Genomic DNA, 17,545 nt, shown 5'->3' on the forward strand with positions numbered 1-17,545 from the left:
ATAAACCATCTTTACACGTGTGTACTCATAACATGTGAACCATGCACCTAATCTCTATGTTTTACTATTCAGCGCTATACAAAACACGTTCATAGCATGAAGAATTGCAGCCAGTACAATACGTAGCTCCAATCCACTTACGGAATCACAGATGAACTTTGCAATTCAATTACAATCTTCCACATTCAATAACGCCATCTACTTCAATACTCTGTACGCGGTCCAAGCTCAGTGAATAATGCAACAGTATTTAACACACCGAGGGGGTAATTCAGACCTGATCGCTCGCTGTTTTTTGCAGTCTGTGCAAGTGTGCGAACGTATGTGCATCCAAGCCGTACAGTGCAGTCTCTGAGTAGCCCAGGACTTACTCAGCCGCTGCGATCACTTCAGCCTGTCCAGTGCCAGAATTGACGTCTGACACCCGTCCTGCAAACGCTTGGACACGCCTGCATTTTTCCAACCACTCCCAGAAACCGGTCAGTTGCCACCCACAAACGCCTTCTTCCTGTCAATCTCCTTGCGATCGGCTGTGCGAATGGATTCTTCGTACAATCCATCACCCAGCAACGATCCGCTTTGTACCTGTGCGACACGCCTGCGCATTGCGGTGCATACGCATGCGCAGTTCTGACCTGATCGCAGCGCTGCAAAATACGCTAGCGAGCGATCAGGTCAGAATTACCCCCCCATATACGATAGGTCATTCAGACAGCGACAAACAATTGCCAAAACTGCCTTATGCTTTAAGTCAGGAATATCAAACAAGCAGCCCTCCAGCTGCTGCGGTACTGCACATACCAGCACGCCCGGCCAAAGTTTCAGCATGCCCTAATAGCTTAAGTGGTGACAGGGCACACTGGGATCTGTAGTTCTACAGCAGACGGAAGGTTGCTTGTTATATACACTTGCTTCAAATCATTAAAAACACAACAAATAACACTTAAAACAAAGAGAAATAATTATTCAGCAGTCCGTTCCCATTAATCTAGGCATGTACTGTAGAGCATGAGACGGGGGGGTATATTTATAACGGTGTGGCTCATATAAGGTGACTTCTTGCTGCAACAGTCATGTAATAGTAAATGATGGAGATTTATATAGTAAATTCTTTCTTACCTGCCATAGTAATCCACATGCAGGGGCATCCCGGACGCGGGGCGAGCAAAGTCTCCTTGCGGGCTCACTTTGTTCACAACGCTGCGGGCTAGGGTGGAATGCTGCACTCGCCATAGGCTTTATTCCCAATGGATGGGTGTCATGGACATCCACGAGTGGGATTAGCCCCGTTTCGCCGGTATTCCGGCTGCCGGCATTGCGGGGTCCGTATCCTGAATGCCAGGAACGCGACAGCCAGCAATTTAAACGTATACCCTCCTAGTTGGTGCACAGTTGTAATTCACTACTGGCTGACATTTTAAAAGAACCACAGGTGACGCTAATTATTTCAGTAGTGATACTCAGGAATTCTGTAAATCGTGTTAGGGGGTCCCTGAAGTCTTGAGTTGGGAGAACACTGCACTAGAGAGTCAACTGTCTCTATGATATAGTCCCTTCCCTTGTCATAGAACAAATTCCAGGCCCCAGACTTCATGTTTGCCATCTGCACAACTACTATGGGCTCGAAGACACAGGAACGGTCCCTCGGTACTCCCACAAAACACTGAAGACATGACTGGGAAAAGCTTCCCACCGACCGCACCCTTCCCACCCCCGAAAAGCTGCGGCCTGTTAATGCGTCAGACGACGCACACGCAGTATAGAAACCATTGGAGATGTACATAAACCATCAGTTTCTGTACCGCTCTGAGTCAGGCCTTACAGTATGTACACTTTCTCAACGTTCTCTCCTCCTCTCGCTTCACGGAGTTAAAATACTCAGAAATGGGCCATCTCATTCTTTTTGTGACATAAGAATGAAGTCAGACCCATTCATTCATTTGGCCTGGTTCTGCGTATTAATGAGGCGTAAGAGCGTCACACAGTTAATGGTCTGTAACATGACAATTAGTCATAAATCAGCACGGTCATTGCAGCTACCAGCAATGTATTTATAGCACTGCACGTTAAGAGCGCAGTATCGCCGTCAACAAATATAGCTGTCACTTAATTATTCGAGCTCAGTGATAACGCTCGTCTTTAGTCAGGTATCCTCAAAGTAATCACTACAATTCTCATGGTAATCTTCAGTAAGATTTACATATATCCAATTAATGTGACTATATTGTGCAACTCTTATTTAGGCAAAGTAGGAGGAAATAACGCAGAGATTTAGTAACGTTTTGCCGACTGGAGTGGGGGAGAAATAACTCCCTCCTCCGATGATCTGTACAAGACCCGCAACGCATCACCCTAGCACGGTGTTTTATGTTCATTCTAGCACCCTGCACCTTTCAAAATCCATGCAGTTCCTCTTTCCTGCCTGGGGTGTCACTCTCTGCTGTGGTGCTTCTCCGCACACTCTGGCCTGTTACTCAGTGCTGTGATACAGACCTGTGTGTGCCGAGAAGCACCAGAGTAGAGAGCGACACCCCAGGCAGGAAAGAGGAACTACATGGATTTTGAAAGGTGCAGGGTGCTAGAATGAACACTAGACTCTTATCTCCTGGCCGGTCACACTGCACATGCATTACATCTCAGACATTGCAAGACCTTGCGTGCAGCCAGACCCCCATGGGCCACCGCCGGTTGGTAAACTTACCGGCGACTATTCCTACAGATATATGAAACATTACAATGGCAATCATAAATATTGTAAATAGCAGCAGGCTCCCGGCTGTACGGGGCATACCAGTCACCAATCCAGCAAGGCACCAGAGCAACCACTTCACTGCAGGAGTCTCTGGACGGAGTTTTACCATTTCCAACACCACACTAACCCAGCCGGAGCCTCTCTAAACACTGCAACCAAAGAACACCCTATTCCAGGTCTGGCCAACCTGTGGCTCTCCAGCTGTAATGAAACTACAAAGTACCAGCATGATTTACCAGCCGATAGGTGGAAGGGTATGCTGGGACTTGTAGTTTCACGACAGCTGGAGAGCCACAGGTTGACCAGGCCTGCGCCAACCACTAAACAGAACATCATCCACTGTGCGCCCTCTTGTGGATAGTTATGAATTTGCAGTTTCGGCGCACATTTTTGCATGTCGTGTGGGTGCGCCATCTTGTGGACAGTCCCAGAAAAAAGGGATTTTTGTTTACTTACCGGAAAATCTCTCTCTCTGATTCCATCTGGGGGACGCTGCGCACTTACTGATGGGTTAGAGTGTGTGGGATGGGAGTTTGGCACAGAACCTATAGAAACTAACACCTCCCCCCTCTAACCCCTCCCATCTCCAGCCTACCAGCAGATTACCTCAGTTAACGTTTAGCAAAGCCGGAGGAGATAGAACAAAATGTATCCAATAAACCAGACAAAAAAAGAAAAAAGAAAAAATACGGGAGGGATCGCAGCGTCCCCCAGATGGAATCAGAGAAAGAGATTTTACGGTAAGTAAACAAAAATCCCTTTTTTCTCTTTCATCCATCTGGGGGACGCTGCGCACTTACGGATTGGATTTCCCTAAGCAAGCTAATTAGAGGAGGGAGACACAGACGGCATAGCAGTCTGCAAAATCTGACGCCCAACAGAGGCAGTCTCCAAACCAAAGGTAAACGGTAGAACTTTGTGAAGGTATGCACGGACGACTAGGTCGCCGCTCTACACAGCTGTTCGAGAGATACACCACCGCGAACAGCCCAAGAGGCTCCAATAGCTCTAGTCGAGTGAGCCCTTAAGAAATCAGGAAGAGGCAACGCCTAAGAAACATTAGCCTGCCGAATAGCAGAAGTAACCCCGCGCGCCACCGCGTTCTTAGAGGCTGGCCAGCCACTCTTTGGTACAGCAAACAAAACCCAACAAGGTAATGTGAAAGGCACAAATGACAACCAATAAGACCAAGTGCCGACCCGCCCCAGACAAGACCGGGATGACACAGGAAGCACAAAGGGCTGAAGAGGAAAAAAAAACAAATATAACTTGTGGTCTGTAGGTAAAACCACCATAACTGCATAAACAAAAACACGTAAAAGAAAAGAAACCGCAACTCAAGAGTCCAGAGGTCGGAAAGGCAAAACAGGACCCATTCTGGAAAATAAATTCTAGAGCAAAACCCAGTCTCTTAAGATGAGAAGACAAAGTAGTTCTGCAACTATGTTATAGAAAAGGACAAGAGGCGGAATAGACTAAGAACTCCAGCTGAGTGACCGTTACATACAGTATGCACAAAAACGACGACAAGTGTTCTGGACACTGATTGGTTAGTGAGCCGGAAACGTAGTAGGGCTTGATGACACTGTTCTTCCACAATCACGCCATCACAGTCAGACGAATCAAAATCCCGGTGATGGTGCAAAGGTTGAAAATGGAGAGCCGGACGAAAAGGTACCCTGTAATGAGCCCTGGCCTGAAGCATTGCAGAGTAGAGTCAACAGTCAAATCTAGAGCGGATTAGGAAGACCGAAAGAGCCACTGGTCAAATGTGGTGAAGTACTCACTAGATTTTGCCAGAGGCAGAATAAATATGCCAGATGAAAATGATAAGGAGCTGACACGACTTCCACGATTGCCACAAGCGGATCCCCAGAGTAATCACAGTACCAAAGAAGCCCTGAGGTCTATGAAGGCTAGTCACAGAGCTACACCAAATCCAGAAATACTCGTTGATCTTACATACTTCAAGGTAAGAACAGCCTGACGACCCAGGAAGTCCACTTTCCAGTTGCCCATTCTGGAACTGGAGATGACCGATATTGCCGGAACCCAAATTTCCGCCCTCTGCATATGTTAGATACTGTTCCGATGGCTCTCCAGCTACGCATGCCACAGTACAAGTTGATATAGTCTACAGTGGAAAAAACCTTGTAGATTACATTGAGCTGGAGTCAAGGAGTTGTGGATCGCCCCGTAGACCGGAAGTGACATCACTACCTTGGACTTCAGCGTTATTGAAAACGCCAGAGTTGAAACCAAAAATCGTAACGTCCGAGACTCTTGACTGTGGTTATGACCCTCCATGTCGATACAGAATGAAGTCCTATGGGTCAGATTATGATCGTGTAGTCCAACGAAAACATAGACCAATGAAAATATTTTTGTATTTGAAGTGAGAGACTGAACTGTGGTTTATGTAAACTCAATCCTGGGATTAATAACATTGAATCTGAGATTGAAGAAACCAGGCAGGAGACCGGGATAATGGAGCCACCCGTAAAGTCACCACTGTCCTGCAGAGGAATTGTATGCCGTGGAGTACTGACCCCTGTGAAAACTGCAGAAGAGTCTATTCTGATCAGTAAATCCTGCACTCCGCCAAAGTTCGAGATACCTGGGATCGAAAAGAAGACCCCTGAATACCATCCTCTGCGAAGGAAGAAATCCAGAACCAATGTCTGCTGTAGAAGTGTATGACTAAGGGTGCATGAGACAGAGCTCTTTTTTGCAACAACTGACCCAAGAAGGCAGCGATGGGAAAATAGCATAAAAAAAAAAACAAACAAAACCCCAAGACCCTAATGATGGGAAAAGGGTTGGACTGAATACTCCTGTAGGGTATCCGGACTCCAGGTCGACAACAAAAAGGTCGACACACCTTAGGTCGACGTCAATTGGTCGACACACCTTGGGTCGACATGGACAAAAGGTCGACAGGAACAAGGTCGACATGGAAAAAGGTCGACATGAGTTTTTCACAATTTTTTTCTTTTTTGGAACTTTTTCATACTTAACGATCCACGTGGACTATGATTGGAACGGTAAAGTCTGCCGAGCGAAGGCACCATGCCCGAAGCATGGCGAGGGGACGCGGTGCACTAATTGGGGTTCCCGGTCACTCTACGAAGAAAACGTCACCAAAAAAACATAAAAAACTCATGTCGACCTTGTTCTTGTCGACATTTTGTCCATGTCGACCTTATGTGTGTCGACCAATTGGCGTCGACCTAAGGTGTGTCGACCTTTTTATTGTCGACCTGGAGTCCCAGACCCTCCTGTAGTGGCTAGCGAACACACTGCAATGATTAGAGCCCGTCTCTTGGATGAAACGTAAACAAGAGGGGCACTAAAGAATCCTGCTTGGTACGTGTTCCCCAAGATTCAGAATATATGTCTGTGATACAAATTCAGTACATCCAACGTACCAGTGGACTCTGAAAAAGTTAGTCCCCCCCCCACACTGGGAACAAGACTGCCCGACTCCGTGATCCCTGCAGAGGACACATCGGAAGTCCGTGTTCTAGGCGGACAAATGCCTCCCAAAAGAATACATATTCCCCTGACATATATGTTAAAACACACATTTCTCAGCTATTAAACTGAGGCTGAGAACCCACGGCCTGTTATACTGCAGGCATACACCTTACCGCTAGAGTTAAATGCTCATGCCTGCAAAGTACGCTATAATTTGGAAGCAGAATTTCACGATTTGCAACCAAAATGAATATAAGGGTGTCATAGCCAGGGAAAAGATGTAACAGAGTAGACAGGGAATAGAGCTTCGGAGACCAAATATGTCAATGGATAATTTGAAAAGGATCAGCTGACACAAGAATGGACAACTTGCATTATGTAATCTGCCACCGGTTTAAAGATTCATGCATTAGCCAGGAGAGGGCGTAGGAATATTCCTGTCAGAATGAATACCAATATAATAACCGCCTCACCCTTGTCAATCTACGGTGACTGTTAAGGTCACATACAGTACGCTAGTAAAGACAGTCGTCCTAGGCTCTCCCCTGATGGATGCGTACACTAATTATTAGTGGAACCTTCATCAGATCAGTGTTTCCATCAACGAAAGGATAAAGAAATATTGTCTCTAATAATGAGACACCAAAACCGAATCGACAACCGTGTGTACTGGAGACAGACACATTTCCCTGGAAAATAAGAATTTACTCACCGGTAATTCTATTTCTCGTAGTCCGTAGTGGATGCTGGGGATTCCGTAAGGACCATGGGGAATAGCAGGCTCCGAAGGAGGCTGGGCACTCTAGAAAGATTTCAGACTACCTGGTGTGCATTGGCTCCTCCCACTATGACCCTCCTCCAAGCCTCAGTTAGGATACTGTGCCCGGACGAGCGTACACAATAAGGAAGGATTTTGAATCCCGGGTAAGACTCATACCAGCCACACCAATCACACCGTACAACTCGTGATATGAAACCCAGTTAACAGTATGAAACAACTGAGCCTCTCAACAGATGGCTCAACAATAACCCGATTTAGTTAACCATAACTATGTACAAGTATTGCAGATAAACCGCACTTGGGATGGGCGCCCAGCACCCACTACGGACTACGAGAAATAGAATTACCGGTGAGTAAATTCTTATTTTCTCTGACGTCCTAGTGGATGCTGGGAACTCCGTAAGGACCATGGGGATTATACCAAAGCTCCCAAACGGGCGGGAGAGTGCGGATGACTCTGCAACACCGAATGAGAGAACTCCAGGTCCTCCTCAGCCAGGGTATCAAATTTATAGAATTTTGCAAACGTGTTTGCCCCTGACCAAGTAGCAGCTCGGCAAAGTTGTAAAGCAGAGACCCCTCGGGCAGCCGCCCAAGATGAGCCCACCTTCCTTGTGGAATGGGCATTGACAGATTTTGGCTGTGGCAGGCCTGCCACAGAATGTGCAAGTTGAATTGTACTACAAATCCAACGAGCAATAGTCTGCTTAGAAGCAGGAGCACCCAGCTTGTTGGGTGCATATAGGATAAACAGCGAGTCAGATTTTCTGACTCCAGCCGTCCTGGAAACATATATTTTCAGGGCCCTGACCACGTCTAACAACTTGGAGTCCTCCAAGTCCCTAGTGGCCGCAGGCACCACAATAGGCTGGTTCAAATGAAACGCTGACACCACCTTAGGGAGAAACTGGGGACGAGTACTCAATTCTGCCCTATCCATATGGAAAATCAGATAAGGGCTTTTATAAGACAAAGCCGCCAATTCTGATACTCGCCTGGCAGAAGCCAAGGCCAATAACATGACCACCTTCCACGTGAGATATTTCAGATCCACGGTTTTTAGTGGTTCAAACCAATGTGATTTGAAGAAACTCAACACCACGTTGAGATCCCAAGGTGCCACAGGAGGCACATATGGGGGCTGAATATGCAGCACTCCCTTTACAAATGTCTGAACTTCAGGTACTGAAGCTAGTTCTTTCTGAAAGAAAATCGATAGAGCCGAGATCTGTACCTTAATGGAACCCAGTTTTAGGCCCATATTCACTCCTGCTTGCAGGAAATGCAGAAATCGACCTAGTTGAAATTCCTCAGTTGGGGCCTTTTCGGCCTCACACCATGCAACATATTTCCGCCATATGCGGTGATAATGATTTGCTGTAACCTCTTTCCTGGCTTTAATAAGCGTAGGAATGACTTCCTCCGGAATGCCCTTTTCTTTCAGGATCCGACGTTCAACCGCCATGCCGTCAAACGCAGCCGCGGTAAGTCTTGGAACAGACAGGGCCCCTGCTGTAGCAGGTCTTGTCTTAGCGGCAGAGGCCACAGGTCCTCTGAGATCATCTCTTGAAGTTCCGGGTACCATGTTCTTCTTGGCCAATCCGGAACCACGAGAATTGTGTTTACTCCTCGCTTTCTTATTATTCTCAATACCTTTGGTATGAGAGGCAGCGGAGGGAACACAAACTGACTGGTACACCCACGGTGTCACCAGAGCGTCCACAGCTATCGCTTGAGGGTCTCTTGACCTGGCGCAATACCTCTCTAGTTTTTTGTTTAGGCGGGACGCCATCATGTCCACCTGTGGACGATCCCACTGATGTACAATCATTTGGAAGACTTCTGGATGAAGTCCCCACTCTCCCGGGTGGAGGTCGTGTCTGCTGAGGAAGTCTGCTTCCCAGTTGTCCACTCCCAGAATGAACACTGCTGACAGTGCTAGTACATGATTTTCCGCCCATCGGAGAATTCTTGTGGCTTCTGTCATTGCCATCCTGCTTCTTGTGCCGCCCTGTCGATTCACATGGGCGACTGCCGTGATGTTGTCTGACTGGATCAGCACCGGCTGGTGTAGGAGCAGGGATTTTGCTTGACTTAGGGCATTGTAGATGGCCCTTAGTTCTAGAATATTTATGTGAAGGGAAGTCTCCTGACTTGTCCATAGTCCTTGGAAGTTTCTTCCCTTTGTGACTGCCCCCCAGCCTCGCAGGCTGGCATCCGTGGTCACCAGGACCCAGTCCTGAATGCCGAATCTGCGACCCTCCAGAAGATGAGCACTCTGCAGCCACCACAGAAGAGACACCCTGGTTCTTGCAGACAGGGTTATCAAGTGATGCATCTGAAGATGCGATCCGGACCACTTGTCCAACAGGTCCCACTGAAAGATTCTGGCATGGAACCTGCCGAATGGAATTGCTTCATAAGAAGCTACCATCTTTCCCAAGACCCGCGGTGCAGTGATGCACCGATACCTGTTTTGGTTTCAGGAGGTCTCTGACTAGAGAAGACAACTCCCTGGCTTTCTCCTCCGGGAGAAACACTTTTTTCTGGACTGTGTCCAGAATCATCCCCAGGAACAGTAGACGTGTCGTCGGAACCAGCTGTGACTTTGGGATATTCAGAATCCAGCCGTGCTGGTGCAGCACCTCCTGAGATAGTGCTACTCCCACCAACAACTGTTCTTTGGACCGTGCCTTTATTAGGAGATCGTCCAAGTACGGGATAATTAAAACTCCCTTTCTTCGAAGGAGTATCATCATTTCCGCCATAACCTTGGTAAATACCCTTGGTGCCGTGGAGAGTCCAAACGGCAGCGTCTGGAATTGGTAATGGCAATCCTGTACCACAAATCTGAGGTACTCCTGGTGAGGATGGTAAATGGGGACATGCAGGTAAGCATCCTTGATGTCCAGGGAAACCATGTAATCCCCCTCGTCCAGGCTTGCAATAACCGCCCTGAGCGATTCCATCTTGAACTTGAATTTTTTTATGTACATGTTCAAGGATTTCAAATTTAAAATGGGTCTCACCGAACCGTCCGGCTTCGGTACCACAAATAGTGTGGAATAGTAACCCCGGCCTTGTTGAAGTAGGGGTACCTTGATTATCACCTGCTGGGAATACAGCTTGTGAATTGCCGCTAGCACCGCCTCCCTGTCTGAGGGAGCAATCGGCAAGGCAGATTTTAGGAACCGGTGGGGTGGAGCCGCCTCGAATTCCAGCATGTATCCCTGAGATACTACTTTAAGGATCCAGGGATCCACCTGAGAGCGAGCCCACTGATCGCTGAAATTTCTGAGGCGGGCCCCCACCGTACCTGGCTCCACCTGTGGAGCCCCACCGTCATGCGGCGGACTTGGAAGAGGAAGCGGGGGAGGACTTTTGTTCCTGGGAACCTGCTGTCTGTTGCAGCCTTTTTCCCCTACCTCTGCCTCTAGACAGAAAAGACCCTCCTTTTCCACGCTTGCTTTTCTGGGTCCGAAAGGACTGAACCTGATAAAATGGCGCCTTCTTAGGCTGTGAGGGAACATGGGGTAAAAATGCTGACTTCCCAGACGCTGCTGTGGAACTAGGTCGGAGAGACCATCCCCAAATAATTCCTCCCCTTTATAAGGCAAAACTTCCATGTGCCTCTTGGAATCTGCATCTCCCGTCCACTGACGAGTCCATAAGCATCTCCTAGCAGAGATAGACAATGCACTAACTTTAGATGCCAGCCGGCAAATTTCCCTCTGTGCATCTCTCATATATAAGACTGAATCTTTTATATGGTCAATCGTTAGCAGAATAGTGTCTCTGTCTAGTGTGTCAATATTTTCTGACAGTTTTTCTGACCATGCAGCGGCAGCACTGCACATCCAAGCTGACGCAATAGCTGGTCTAAGTATAATGCCTGAGTGTGTGTATACAGACTTCAGGATTGCCTCCTGCTTTCTATCAGCAGGCTCCTTAAGGGCGGCCGTATCCTGAGAGGGTAGTGCCACCTTTTTTGACAAACGTGTGAGCGCTTTATCCACCCTAGGTGGTGTTTCCCAACGTGACCTATCCTCTGGCGGGAAAGGGAACGCCATTAGTACCTTCTTAGGAATTACAAATTTTTTATCAGGGAAAAGCCACGCTTCTTCACACACTTCATTTAGTTCATCTGATGGGGGAAAAACTACGGGTAGTTTTTTCTCCCCAAACATAATACCCTTTTTTGTGGTACCTGGATGTAAATCAGAAATGTTTAACACCTCTTTCATTGCCTCAATCATGCAGTGAATGGCCCTGACAGGCATTAGGTTTGACTCATCGTCGTCGACACTGTTATCAGTATCCGTGTCGACATCCGGGTCTGCAAACTGAGGTAGCGGGCGTTTTAGAGCCCCTGACGACCCCTGAGGCACTTGGACAGGCACGAGCCGAGATCCCGGCTGTCCCACATTTGGCATGTCGTCAAATTTCTTATGTAAAGAATCTATACGTGCACTCATTTCTTTCCATAAGTTCATCCACTCGGGTGTCTGCCCCGCAGGGGGTGACGTCCCTTCAAAATGCATCTGCTCCGCCTCCACCTCATTATCCTCATCAAACATGTCGACACAGCAGTACCGACACACCCCACACACACAGGGAATGCTCAACAGAGGACAGGACCCACAAAAAGCCCTTTGGGGGGACAGAGTGAGAGTATGCCAGCACACACCAGAGCGCTATATATATACAGGGACTAACTGAGTTATGTCCCTAATAGCTGCTTTTCATATAATATATGTATAAATACTGCCAAATTTAATGCCCCCCCTCTCTTTTCCCTCTTACTGTTACTGTATATTGCAGGGAAGAGCCAGGGAGCTTCCTTCCAGCCGAGCTGTGAGGGAAAAATGGCGCCAGTGTGCCAAGGAGATAGGCTCCGCCCCTTTTTCGCGGCCTATTCTCCCGCTTTTTATGGAATTCTGGCAGGGGTATCCACCTCATATATAGCGTCTGGGGTTATATATTGAGGTATTTTAGCCAGCCAAGGTGTTATTATTGCTGCCTCAGGGCGCCCCCCCCCAGCGCCCTGCACCCTCAGTGACCGGAGTGTGAAGTGTGAGAGGAGCAATGGCGCACAGCTGCAGTGCTGTTCGCTACCTTGGTGAAGACAGTCTTCATGCCGCCGATTTTCCGGACCATCTTCTTGCTTCTGGCTCTGTAAGGGGGACGGCGGCGCGGCTCCGGGACCGAACACCAAGGACTGGGCCTGCGGTCGATCCCTCTGGAGCTAATGGTATCCAGTAGCCTAAGAAGCCCAATCCGGCTGCAAGCAGGCGAGTTCGCTTCTTCTCCCCTTAGTCCCTCGCTGCAGTGAGCCTGTTGCCAGCAGGTCTCACTGAAAATAAAAAACCTAAGTCTATTCTTTCTAAGAGCTCAGGAGAGCCCCTAGTGTGCATCCAACCTCGGCCGGGCACGAATTCTAACTGAGGCTTGGAGGAGGGTCATAGTGGGAGGAGCCAGTGCACACCAGGTAGTCTGAAATCTTTCTAGAGTGCCCAGCCTCCTTCGGAGCCCGCTATTCCCCATGGTCCTTACGGAGTTCCCAGCATCCACTAGGACGTCAGAGAAATATAAACCTTTGCATCAGGTGTGGAGTCAGACTTCCATCAACATTCTCGTGAAGGAAGAGGTGGAAACCAAGAAATTCAGTAGATTATTTCATATTCCTATCCTGAAGTATCCTCCCTGACAGGATTTATCTCACCATTTTCTTTAGATGAAGCCTCAAAACGTGGGCAGAATCAGGAACGAAAGACCGGGAGGCGCAGGACTCCGCCAGTTGGCGGTATAGCCTGAGGACGCAATGATCCTACCGAAGAAAGTCATGTTAGACAGACACCAGGTAGCGTAAAACTAAACCTTCCTCAGAAGCGACCCTAACTATTGAGCTTATAACCAGTTGGACATGAGGATTGGCCTCTGAAGTAACTGAGCTATATTGTCTGTCTGGCACCAGGCTCACTGCACAGTATGAGCTGATTAAGGAGCGGGGAACTGTGTCCAGCCATTTGGCAAATCATAAGTACCTAGAGTACAAGAAACAGAACTAGTCTGTCTTGTGTGGCATAATTCCACATATTACGTTACATATCATTAACATTTTTAACCAAGACTAGTGACTAAGTAGTAACCAGCGTACCAAACCCATTACACTGTCATAGGTAGACTCTGACAACATCGGTATTTGTGGCTTAGTCCTGGAACCCCAATAAAAACCATGCAAGCACAGGGAAAATATATACATATACACATACACACATGCATACATCCTCACACAGTTATGGCATACACCTAACTGGAGGGAGGCAGGTTCCCCCTTTTTTTTTTTTTTAAAGGTAGTGAATAAGTGGAATAGTCTCCCAACAGAGGTGGTAGAGGCTAAGACTGTAGAGCAATGTAAACCTGCTTGGGATATGCTTAGGTTTCTATGTAAACAAACTCCTGGCCTCAGTGCCATGAGGGAACAATGCAAACCACTACACCATCCGTATTACTCTGGATTGGGGCGTCTCTGGCCCACGGAGACAGACTGATTCCTGTAACCTCCCGGCTGCTCCACAACTTGTATCCTGGAGCATTGTGTACCTGGGTCCATGCTACCATTTAGGAGGTCTGGAGTCACACTTTGAGCATGTAATTAATGTATACGGGAATCAAAATATACAGTATTAGGCTACAAAGCTATTGGAGCTTCTGTGTAGTAAACTAATGAACCTGCCGTTCCTTTAAGAGATTTACTGACCATGGGATTGTCACAACCAAAGCACAATATGCCTTACTACTGCTCCTCTTGACTCTGTCCGCTGTGGTCCAACTCCTTTTATAAACATAATGTCTGTTGTCTATATTAGAATAGCACAACACTAGTTAACATATAATCCCCACCTGTGTAATAAACAGGGTGAGATAAATAAAAACCTTATGGACAGTGAAACCACTAATACATAGTAGACAAGAAATAAAATTGTATTTCTGATTTTACTCAAAACACTTGTATTTTCTGATCCCCGCCTGTATAATAACATGGTGAGTAAAGTCTCTGTCAAAGATTCTCCTCAGTGCGTTGTGCAGTGTTCCCTGATGAGACAGCACTGAGAGAGAGTAGTAAAATGTCACCCGCTGCTCGAGTCCGCCCCCACAGACAGTGATGGGTGGAATAGTAAAGACTGCCACGCGGGAAGCTGGCATCCATAGATCAAAGTCGTCCCCACAGAATGAGGTGGGCGGGCATCAATAACTGGCTGAGCGGGAGAGCAAGACGAGAAGTGCTTACTTCCCCCTCTGGCTCCCGCCGCGGCTAGCCTGTACAGTCCCCTTCTGTAACATGACCCCGGCGCCTGTACCAGAGACGCGGCTTCCCCAGCGGAGGAAGCGGTAAGGGTTCATATCCCCTTTAGAACCGCTCCGTCTGAATAAGAGCCCGCTGCCTTTCTGCCTAAACTAGAGTGTCTGGCAGCGGGGACACTTACAAACAGCGTGCCCACAGTTAAGCAGAACTCTTCACAGTGCCGTAACAAACACCCGCCCGCGGGGGGAAAGGGGGCGCGGACAAATACAGCCATCATAAAAGTACTATCAGCGGAGATAACAGCCCAACACAGCCCAGGCAGGTTGTGGCTGTCCTACCTGAGAAATGCCTCCTCGGAGCTCTGCCCGGCAAGAAGAAAGCCCCAGTGACCTCAGTATGGTGGCTTCCCAGAGGCTATGTAGAGTGGGGAAAAAATAAGAATTTACTCACCGGTAATTCTATTTCTCGTAGTCCGTAGTGGATGCTGGGAACTCCGTAAGGACCATGGGGAATAGCGGGCTCCGAAGGAGACTGGGCACTCTAAGAAAGAATTAGGACTACCTGGTGTGCACTGGCTCCTCCCTCTATGCCCCTCCTCCAGACCTCCGTTAAGGAAACTGTGCCCGGAAGAGCCGACACAATAAGGAAGGAATTTGGAATCCCGGGTAAGACTCATACCAGCCACACCAATCACACCGTACAACTCGTGATACTATATCCAGTTAACAGTATGAACAACAACTGAGCCTCACGAACAGATGGCTCATAACAATAACCCTTTAGTTAGGCAATAACTATATACAAGTATTGCAGACAATCCGCACTTGGGATGGGCGCCCAGCATCCACTACGGACTACGAGAAATAGAATTACCGGTGAGTAAATTCTTATTTTCTCTGACGTCCTAGTGGATGCTGGGAACTCCGTAAGGACCATGGGGATTATACCAAAGCTCCCAAACGGGCGGGAGAGTGCGGATGACTCTGCAGCACCGAATGAGCAAACTCAAGGTCCTCCTCAGCCAGGGTTTCAAACTTGTAGAATTTTGCAAATGTGTTTGAACCCGACCAAGTAGCAGCTCGGCAAAGTTGTAAAGCCGAGACCCCTTTGGCAGCCGCCCAAGAAGAGCCCACTTTCCTCGTGGAATGGGCTTTTACAGATTTAGGATGCGGCAGTCCAGCCGCAGAATGTGCAAGTTGAATTGTGCTACAGATCCAGCGAGCAATAGTCTGCTTAGAAGCAGGAGCACCCAGCTTGTTGGGTGCATGCAGGATAAATAGCGAGTCAGTTTTCCTGACTCCAGCCGTCCTGGAAACATATATTTTCAGGGCCCTGACTACGTCCAGTAACTTGGAATCCTCCAAGTCCCGAGTAGCCGCAGGCACCACAATAGGTTGGTTCACATGAAAAGCTGAAACCACCTTAGGAAGGAATTGGGAACGAGTCCTCAATTCCGCCCTATCCATATGAAAAATCAGATAAGGGCTTTTACAAGACAAAGCCGCCAATTCTGATACACGCCTGGCCGACGCCAAGGCCAACAGCATGACCACTTTCCACGTGAGGTATTTTAGCTCCACGGTTTTAAGTGGCTCAAACCAATGCGACTTTAGGAAATCCACACCACGTTGAGATCCCACGGTGCCACTGGAGGCACAAAAGGGGGCTGAATATGCAGCACTTTTTTAACAAAAGTCTGAACTTCAGGCAGTGAAGCCAGTTCTTTTTGGAAGAAAATCGACAGAGCCGAGATCTGGACCTTAATGGAACCCAATTTTAGGCCCATAGTCACTCCTGACTGTAGGAAGTGCAGAAATCGACCGAGCTGAAATTCCTCCGTTGGGGCCTTCCTGGCCTCACACCAAGCAACATATTTTCGCCATATGCGGTGATAATGTCTTACGGTCACATCTTTCCTAGCTTTAATCAGCGTAGGAATGACTTCCTCCGGAATGCCCTTTTCTTTTAGGATCCGGTGTTCAACCGCCATGCCGTCAAACGCAGCCGCGGTAAGTCTTGGAACAGACAGGGCCCCTGCTGCAGCAGGTCCTGTCTGAGCGGTAGAGGCCATGGGTCCTCTGAGATCATTTCTTGAAGTTCTGGGTACCAAGCTCTTCTTGGCCAATCCGGAACCACAAGTATAGTTCTTACTCCTCTCCTTCTTATTATTCTCAGTACCTTGGGTATGAGAGGCAGAGGAGGGAACACAAACCGTCCGGTGCACCCACGGTGTCACTAGAGCGTCCACAGCTATCGCCTGAGGGCCCCTTGACCTGGCGCAATATCTTTTTAGCTTTTTGTTGAGGCGGGACACCATCATGTCCACCTGTGGCCTTTCCCAACGGTGTACAATCATTTGGAAGACTTCTGGATGAAGTCCCCACTCTCCCGGGTGGAGGTCGTGCCTGCTGAGGAAGTCTGCTTCCCAGTTGTCCACTCCCGGAATGAACACTGCTGACAGTGCTAACACATGATTTTCTGCCCATCGGAGAATCCTTGTGGCTTCTGCCATCGCCATCCTGCTTCTTGTGCCGCCCTGACGGTTTACATGGGCGACCGACGTGATGTTGTCTGACTGGATCAGCACCGGCTGGTGTTGAAGCAGGGGTCTTGCCTGACTTAGGGCATTGTAAATGGCCCTTAGTTCCAGAATATGTGTAGGGAAGTCTCCTGACTCGGCCATAGTCCTTTGAAGTTTCTTCCCTGTGTGACTGCCCCCCAACCTCGAAGGCTGGCATCCGTGGTCACCAGGACCCAGTCCTGTATGCCGAATCTGCGGCCCTCTAGAAGATGAGCACTCTGCAGCCACCACAACAGCGACACCCTGGTCCTTGGAGACAGGGTTATCAGCCGCTGCATCTGAAGATGCGATCCGGACCACTTGTCCAACAGATCCCACTGAAAGATCCTTGCATGGAACCTTCCGAATGGAATTGCTTCGTAAAAAGCTACCATCTTTCCCAGGACTCGCGTGCAGTGGTGCACCGACACCTGTTTTGGTTTTAGGAGGTCTCCGACTAGAGATGACAATTCCTTGGCCTTCTCCTCCAGGAGAAACACCTTTTTCTGTTCTGTGTCCAGAACCATCCCCAGGAACAGTAGACGCGTTGTAGGAACCAGCTGCGACTTTGGAATATTCAGGATCCAACCGTGCTGTTGTAGCACTTCCCGAGCTAGTGCTACTCCGATCAACAACTGCTCCCTGGACCTCGCCTTTATAAGGAGATCG

The 17,545-nt window shown here is 48.4% G+C and overlaps 1 protein-coding gene across 1 annotated transcript in view; it reads right to left on the reverse strand.

The window, feature by feature from the left end:
* Window positions 1–17,545, reverse strand: part of PELP1 (proline, glutamate and leucine rich protein 1) — a 90,787-nt gene that overhangs the window by 59,262 nt on the left and 13,980 nt on the right. The window lies entirely within an intron of this gene.

This window comes from Pseudophryne corroboree, chromosome 6 (assembly GCF_028390025.1).
Source record: "Pseudophryne corroboree isolate aPseCor3 chromosome 6, aPseCor3.hap2, whole genome shotgun sequence".
In the NCBI taxonomy this organism is placed as follows: domain Eukaryota; kingdom Metazoa; phylum Chordata; class Amphibia; order Anura; family Myobatrachidae; genus Pseudophryne; species Pseudophryne corroboree.